Here is a 9,065-nt window from a genome sequence, read left to right on the forward strand (position 1 = left end):
AAAACAAGGGTTAGGGGTGAAAATGGATGGGAGGTGGGGAGGCCTGGAGGTGTGGACTGGGATGAGAATAAAAGTGTACTTGAACAACAATTAAAATAAAATAAAAATTTAAAATAATAAAATGTACTTAAAAATAAAAGAAAACATCAGCAAAATGAAAAGAGAACCAACTGCATGGAAAAATATATTTGCCAATGATATTTTGGACAAGGGTTTGATCACCAAAATATATAAAGAACTCACATGACTCCACTCCGGGAAGATATACAATCCAATTAAATAATGGGTGGCCCTGGCTGGTTGTAGCTCAGTGGATTGAGCACAGGCCTGTGAAGCAAAGGGTCACTGTTTCGATTCCTAGTCAGGGCACATGCCTGAGTTGCAGGCCAAGTCCCCAGTAGGGGACACATGAGAGTCAACCACACATTGATGTTTCTCTCCCACTTTTTCTCCTTCCCTTTCCCTCTCTCTAAAATAAATAAATAAAATATTTTTAAATGGGTAAAGGATATTTACCTGGCAGGGAAGATACCACGAATACGATGAAGGTGGTTTTCCCAGGGCAAGGCTTATCCATAGCATTCTGGATGTGCTAACCCCTGCGATTTACCCAAATGTGGGAAACTTGACTGCATAATTTGTGGTAGTGTGGGACTATGTCCACACTCCCCCTAGGAAAAAAAATGGGCACAGGACCTGAACAAACACTTCTCCAAGGAGGACACATAGAAGGACACAGAGACATATGAAAAGATTCTCAGCATCACTAGCCATCAGAGATGCAAATTAAAACCACAATGAGATACCACTTAACATTAAGTGCTGGCAAAGTTGTAGAGAAAAGGGAACCCTAGTATATCGTTGATGGGAGTGGAGACTGGTTCAGCCACTGTGGAAAACAGTGTGGAATTTCTCAAAAAACTAAAAAAAGAACAGCCTTTTGATCCAGCAATTCCATTGCTGGAATTATACCCTAAGAATCCTGAAACACCAATTCAAAAGAACCTATGTACCCCAATGTTCATAGCAGCACAATTTATAATAGCCCAGTGCTAGAAGCAACTTAAGTGCCCATCAATAAATGAGTGGATAAAAAAACTGTGGTACATTTACATAGTGTAATACTACCCAGCAGAAAGCAAAAAGGAGCTCCTGCCCTTTGCAACTGCATGGATGGAACTGGAGAGCATTACACTAAGTGAAACAAGCCAGGATGTGAAAGACAAATACCATATGTGCTCACCTTTAAGTGGAATGTAATCAACAAAACAAACAAGCAAGCAAAATATAACCAGAAACACTGAAATAAACAACAAACTGACAGTAACCTGAGGATAGAAAGGAGGGAAATAACGGGGGAAAGCGAAAGGGTTGTCAAGGAACATGTATAAAGGACCCATGGATAAAGCCAAAGGAGGGAAGGGTTGAAGGTGGAAGGTGCAGGGAATGAGGGAAAGTGGTGATGGGAAAATGGAGAAACTGTACTTGAACAACAATAAAAAATAAAACAAAATAAATTAAATTAAAAAGAAAGAAAAAAGTTAGGGTTCTGGAGTATCTCCAAAATAATTATCTTTAAACTATATCATGCTTTCCCCCTTTGGATTTTTTTTGGGGGGGAGAGGAGGATAGTCTAATTGTGTCATTATTAACATTCTTTTGGCAACCTCAACACATTTCACTATGTACTTGTACTATATTATTATGTATTCAAACCATGTACACTCTGTTTTGAAAATTAATATGCTAGACCTGTTTCAAAGTCTGCTTTGTGCATAACAATTCTGAGTAATCTTGTCAGGAACAAAAATAGAAAGTTTTCATAGCTCCTTATTGCTATTCATATTTTTAAAGTAGCAAAAGAAAATTTTTAATAAAATAGAGGCTGAGTATACTATCATCAGAATTTTAATATGAGAAAGCTAGCTAACATTGTAAAAATAGAGTTTGAAGTTCAGCCTTTTATATGTATTACCTGAAATAATATGATACATGTACTTGGAGTAAACCATGAGTGTCTGTATTCATCAAGAAAACAGCACACTGCTTTCCTTTTATTTCATGTAACTCAGTCAGCGGTGTATGATAAACAATAGCCTCATATCTCTCTCCAGCAAAAATTGGCTGTCACGGTTGGAACTTTCTTGTTGTGAATAATTGATATAAACAACCCTTCCTGACTTACAAGTAGTTATACGCTATTGGAGCAGCAAAATTAGTGCTACTTCAAATTTAAGCCTCCTTTAAAAAAAGGGATTTAGAAAATATACTAAAATATAGCATTTTTATGTTTATGGTTTCTTTTGCAGGGGAGCTGTTAAACACTATTCTGAAACATTCTTTTCAAATGATAAGAGAAAGTTTATTTAGAATGTTACGGATGTAGTAGAAGGGACTAGCTGGGCTGTGAACTCTCAGGGGGCAAGTCACTGAAGCGAAAGCAGGACCCTCGGAACTTAGGAGAGAGAAGGGCAGAAAGAAGACGGGAAGGTGTGGGCGTGCTTTGAAGGTGCTCTGCTGAGGGGAGGCGCTATTCTGAAGCTTTTGTTTATTTTAATTTTTTAAAAATATTTTATTTATTTATCTTTAGAGGGGAAGGGAAGGAGAGAGGGAGAGAAACATCAATGTATGGTTGCCTTTTGTGCGTCCCCTGCTGGGAACTGGCCTGTAGGGAACTGGTCTGCAACCTAGGCATGTGCCCTGACTGGGAATCAAACTGCGATTGTCTGGTTCACAGGCCCGCACTCAATCCACTGAGCTACACCAGCCAGGGCCTGTTTATTTTAATTTTTTAAAATATTTTTTAATTTAATTGTTGTTCAAGTACAGTTTTCTGTCTTTTACTCTCTTCCCAGCCCACCCCCCCAGTGCTCTTCACCTCCTTCCCATTTCCATCCCCCTTAGTTTTTGTCCATGTGTCCTTTATACTAGTTCCTGTGAATCCTTCCCCTTTTCCCCTAAAATTCCCTTAATACAAATAAATCCACCGACTGCTTTTATTGAAGCCAAAATGTTAAATGAAACCAAACATTTTGATCAAAATTTGTTTCTTTGCTCACACTTTTAGTATAATATATAGTGAAAATCTTTGTCTGCTTGTCTAAATTGTTGTTGACAGCCTTTTTTTTTTCAGTCTACTGTAATTTTTCCCGTTAGACCCAAGCCTCTGAGTTACAACACACAATCTGCTTTGCATAAAGAGCACAGACCTGGGCATCCTCTCACACGCGCCTGACCAACACTCTATGTCTGATCTCTTCAGCAATGTTATCAATTCCTCGTTAGTTTGCTGTACAAGAACCACCTTCAGGGCATGCCATAATTTATTTATGTTGCATTCCCAAAAGTCTGTATTCTCAGGTCTATTTGAATATTTTAAAGGAATTAGTGGGTTCGTAGAAGGTAAACAAAAAATAAAGAATCCAGCTTTTCACTCTTAACTCTGTCACTGACACTAGACAAGCCATCTAAGCTTTCCAGATCTCAGTTCTTTAAACTGTAAAATGATAAAGTTGGACAGATAATATCCGAGCTTTTACAGACCTACAGTTCTATAGATCCTCGAGAGGGCTATAGCCAGACGCCTTGAGGGCAAGCAATCCTAAAACATATATCCTAGTGTAATGTTTTATAGCTATATAAAAATATAATCCCCTGAATTTAACATCTCTTTTCTATTCTGTTTAAATTCCATTAATATCCTCTATAATATCTTTTTTCACATCTACAAGATGCCAATAATAAATTTAATATGTTTGTAAGCCATGGTAAGGAAGATTTCATTCAGGTTTTTATATTATATAGATATAGATACAACTATGTATAGATATACATATATATACATGGTTTTTATTTTTTATTTTTAATTACAGTTGACATACATTATTACATTTGCTTCAGGTGTATACCCCAGTAATCAGGCATTATATAACTTAGTAAATGATCATCCCGATAAATCTCTCACCCATCTGAAACCATATATAGTTATTATGCTATTATTGACTGTATTCCCTACGCTGTACTTTACGTCCCCATGACTATTCTGTAACAATAAATTTATACTTCTTAATCCCTTCATCTTTTCTGCCCATCCCCCCAACCATGATTGCAGATAAATATAGATTTAACACCTGCTTATGAAGTGAATGGCTAAAGAAATGCTGCACTTTAACTTTTTTCTCACTTATCTTATAACTTTTTTAAAGTTATAAAACTTTATAACTTTAAAAGAATCTTCATGTTGCTTTTTCAATTTCTATTGCTAATTTTAATTATACAAGTCTGATACATGCTGAATCTATATCTTTATTTGTAATATAAACTTTGTAAATTTGTAGATAATTATTAACGCATGAACCTGGCACATAATCATCATCTACTTTCCTAAAGTAAGCATATCAACATAAGGTGAATGATTACATTTTGGTACCTAATTTTTGCCTTAGCATAACTAAGCCTACACACATCTGCTACTCACAGATAAAAATACAGAAATGATTAAAAATAAGAGGAAGAAATTTTTTTTTAAATCTGAGGAGAAATTCAACTAGGAGAATCAAGACATCATTGCTTATTTTCTTTTAAGATTGAAAGGCATACAATATATGTCTAATGAAGAGAAAAAGATATAGGAAAAAATCAACTCTGATAAAGAATGTGAAAAAACATTTTTCAGGTTCAGCTCTAAAAATCTAAGCAGATATTTCTATTGGAAATGGCTTACTTAGCCCTTTTTTCCCTCATGTTTCTTTTTCATGTATGAAAGCAGCAAGAGGAAGTGAAGTGTTTTGAACTAATTAGTAGATGACGATTTGGCAACACCTCTAAGCATTGGCCCTTAACTAGAAGGGAAAAAACATAATGGGATATGCTGTTAGTGGGACTACTGACTGAGAAAAGAGTGAGACAGAAGACAAAGTCAAACATGAACTTTCAAGGTATATGGAGAAGTTTAAAGCATATGACCTGAAAGTCAAGAGTATATAAGAATTATGATGCTTTGGACGTATTAAAAAACTGAGGTTGGAGAGGATGTCATCCCGTAAACAGCAGGTTAAAATGTATGTGATTGGCTAAAGAAGTTGAGAGAGGGAGAGTATTAGTTGAAGAATTTCCACGTGTTAATAGCAGATTGGATGTGGCAGCCTGCTTACATGATAAAAATAGGCATGATACAGGGTGCAGCCAGGGGGGCCCCCAAAAAAAGATTTGGAATGGTGTCCAGAATTCAAGTGTATAGGAATATTGGAGAGACATATAAGATGTCCTCACCCCCCCCCCCACACAGGGGGGAAGAAAGAATGGAGCCAGGCCATTGAGAGCTGTTTTGCATAGCAACAGTTTTGCAGCTAACCTCTGGAGTGATTGTTTAACATATCTATAACCTTTGGCTGGTTTCATAGATATGTTAAATAGCAGTGGCCAAGTTTGGAGCCAGGGAGAAGGTTATGGCAGGGACTCAAGATGGGAACTAGGGGCTGCTCTCCTGAGTGAGAAGGGTTTGGACTCAGGATGGAACTAGGAGCTGCGCTCCTGAGTGAGAGCGCCTAGATGAGAGCTTGGAAAGGACTGGCTCCAGGACACGAGGGGTCCCTGCTTGGCCAGATGAGAGAGAGAGAGCCACGCGGTTTCAGCAGAGTGAGGACCCCCTGTTGGTGAGGTGAAAGAGAGAGCCACGTGGTTTTGGCAGGGTGCAGACCCCCTCTTTCCCAGGTGAAAGGGAAAAACCATGAAGCTTTGCCAGAATGGAGATCCCTGCAGCCAGGTGAAGAAGAAAGCCACATGCTTTTGGTGAAGTGTGGACTCCTGCAGCTTTGGCAGAAGAGGCCCACGCGGCTTTGGGGTGCCCCCTTTGGCCGCGTGGCCTGAAAAAGCAAGAGAGACTTTGACTGGAACTGGGTACAAAGGACTCTTGCCAGTGGACCATGAGAGGGTATGACAGTACTTTGGATTAACTCGAGATCCTGCACAGTGACACAGCTGATGGCACCAGCAGCCTGGAAAAATGGACGTGTGCTCTTTTCCTGATTTACGGTACCCGGAGTTGGGACAGTGGGAGAAGGGAGCGCTGTGTGGGTGTAGGTGTATACCCTAAAGGACTTTGATATTTTAGTGGTGGCATTAGGCCTGAATAGCATTAAATAAACATTTTGTTTCCTTTTCACAAATCTCTGGCATTGAGAGATGTCTTTCCAATTGGCGGCGGACAGAAGGGCCCAGTAGATTTTAGTATTTTGGTTTTTTTCGGGAGGGGCCCCTGTTGTATAGCAGTTTTGGGCATCCCTAGGTGGGCCAAATATTGTATTGCCCCTCCCTCGGACCACCTCCTCTTGTTCGGTAACAGGCACAGTCCTGGATGGTGTGGTTCAGTGGATTGAGCACTGGCCTGCAAACCAAAGGGTCGCCGGTTTCTTTCCCAGTCATGGCACAGGCCTGTGTTGCGGGCCAGATCCAGTCCCCAGTCAGTGTGTGCAAGAGGCAACCAATTGATGTATGTCTCACCTATCGATGTTTCTCTCCTGTTCTTTTTCCCCCCTCTCCTCTCTCTCCAAAAAGTAAATAAATAAAATATTTTAAAAAATAGATACAAACACAGAAAAAATGGGAAGAAATTCATATTCTAGTAAAAATAGGTGGCAACACCATAGAAAGTTTTAGAGTACAAGTATCACCAAAATGATGTGGAAAGATCTTAGATCTGATGGGAATTTACAAGACCTGGTTTTAAGAGCCTTACCTCCAAAGCAAAATAGCTGAGTGACTATAGGCAGATAATTTTTTGTGCAGTATCATTCAGTGATAAACATTTCAGATTGCATTTACTCAGTTCTGAACCAGGCACAAAGGGAACACAGAGATGAATGAAGGTTGACTTCGTCCTCAGGGAACTTAGATTTCGATTCTAAAAGAATAGATAAACCTAACAAGGGTTTTTTGGTTCACAACAGAAAGATTCGAATGTTAACTAGCACACTGTGAGTCCTGAATAAAGAAACAATTCTCCCATTGGGTAGCAGAAGAGAGTACTTTAAGCTGACTTTAAACCACAGCATAAACAAAGGCTGAGAAGTAGTGAAGTGCACAGTTGTTCTGGGGCCAGTAAGCAAATTGATGTCAACCAAAGTGTAGGGAGCAGTGCAGATGACTCTGGAAATTGCTAAAGGTCAGACCTTACAAGAAATGTCATCTTTTATTCCCTTGGCAACTGACTGTAACCACAAAATTTTTTACATGTTAGATGTTGCAATGGTTAGATGATGTAACCATTAATCTCAAAAACATTTTTCAAAATTGACTATTTCAATAGCTAAATGTGTGCTTCTAGATATCTAAAAGGCTATTTAAATCACTGTTGTGACATTTGAATATTGAAAGGCAATAAAGCACATTCTATAAGGACAAACTCTAGAGCGAGACTGACTTGATTTCTCATTCCACATCTGCCACTTACTAGCTATATGAATTACATTTGTTACTTAATCCCTCTGGACCCAACAGCTTCACCTGTGAAATATATGTGCATGCATACAGCAATAATTGCATAAAGATAGGCTGTATGAAAGGAAAGACAAGTACCATCACAATGATTATGACAGGTAAGAAATAATAAAGGTCATGTGCAAGTAAAGTAACTATTGGAACTAATGAATGAATTCACTAATGTTGCAGGATATAAAATCAACATACAGAAATCAATTTTGTTTGTCTACATTAACAGTGAAATATCTGAAAAGAAATAAAGGAAACTATCTCATTCACAATAGCATCAAAAACAATAAAATGAGTAAGAAGAAATTTAACCAAGGAAATAAAAGATCTGTACAGTGAAAACTACAAGACTTTGATGAAAGAAGTTGAACACACAAATAGAAAGATATCCCATGTTCATGAATTGGAAGAATTAATATATTTAAAATGTCCATAAACCCAAAGTCATCTATCTATAGAGTCAATGCAATTCCTATAAAAATTATAATGGCATTTTCAGAGAAATAAAAAAAATCATAAAATTTATATGGAACCACAAAAGGTCCTGAATAGCCAAAAGCAATCTTGAGAAAGAACAAAGCCAGAGACATTACACTTCAGGAAGTGTAAAACTAAAACTATATTTAATTTTATACTATAGTGTAAACTATATTTTTAAACTATATTATAAAACTATGGTAATAAAGAAGTCTGATGATAGCATAAAAATAGACACATAGAGCAGTGGAAGAGAGCGTGGAGCCCAGAAATAAACCCCATATACACGGTCAACTAGTGTTAGACAAGGGAGCCAAGGACACTCAATGAGGAAAGGATAGTCTCTTCAACAAATGGTGGCAGAAGAACTGGGTAACCACATGCAGAAAAATAAAATTGGACCCGTATCTTACACCACTCACAAAAATTAACTCAAAATGGATTAAGATACTTAAACATGAGACCTGATAACCATAAAATTTCTAGAAGAAAACAGGAACGAAGCTTTATGACATTGGTCTTGGCAATGATTTTCTTTTTGTATATGACACCAAAAACACCAACTAAAAACTCTGCACAGAAAAGAAATAATCAAACAAATCTCAAGTTAAAGAAATATTTTGATGAAAAATAAATCCATAAATAAAAATAAATAATTATTAAGTGACCATGATTTTAAACCCCCCTAAAAATAAATGAAATTAACCAACTTTAAAAATCTTCCCTGCTTCTTAAAACTTAAAACACGAAGTGGAATTCACTGGCTAAAAGATACTAAAATATATAGTTTTGTGAGAGTGAAAAAAAATGATAACACCTTAATATAGCTAAGAATAGAACTAGCAATGGCTAAAACAAAATGACAAGGATTGTAACTCTTTATTGTGTAGGTATAATGCTGGGATTACAAAGACAATCTACTAGTGATTTATACTTTGCTTGTTTTGAGATTTCTAAAGGTCTTTTTCTTTTCTCTCCTGGTACCCACTTCACCAAACTTACTGTGCATTTGGAGGATACTTTTGATCGTGAAAATACACCATATGAGCATGCTCTGTGTTCAGTGTCTCTGATATTCTTTATTAATATATGTTATCAAA

At 37.3% G+C, this 9,065-nt stretch overlaps 1 non-coding gene across 1 annotated transcript; it reads left to right on the plus strand.

The window, feature by feature from the left end:
- Window positions 1-508: 508 nt before the first annotated feature.
- Window positions 509-673, plus strand: LOC128627387 (U1 spliceosomal RNA). The gene has a single exon (XR_008391568.1). It is a non-coding gene; the product is annotated as a U1 spliceosomal RNA (small nuclear RNA).
- The last annotated feature ends 8,392 nt before the right edge of the window (window positions 674-9,065 follow it).

This window comes from Artibeus jamaicensis, unplaced genomic scaffold, assembly GCF_021234435.1.
Source record: "Artibeus jamaicensis isolate MK-2021 breed Jamaican fruit bat unplaced genomic scaffold, CSHL_Jam_final contig_388, whole genome shotgun sequence".
Taxonomy (NCBI): domain Eukaryota; kingdom Metazoa; phylum Chordata; class Mammalia; order Chiroptera; family Phyllostomidae; genus Artibeus; species Artibeus jamaicensis.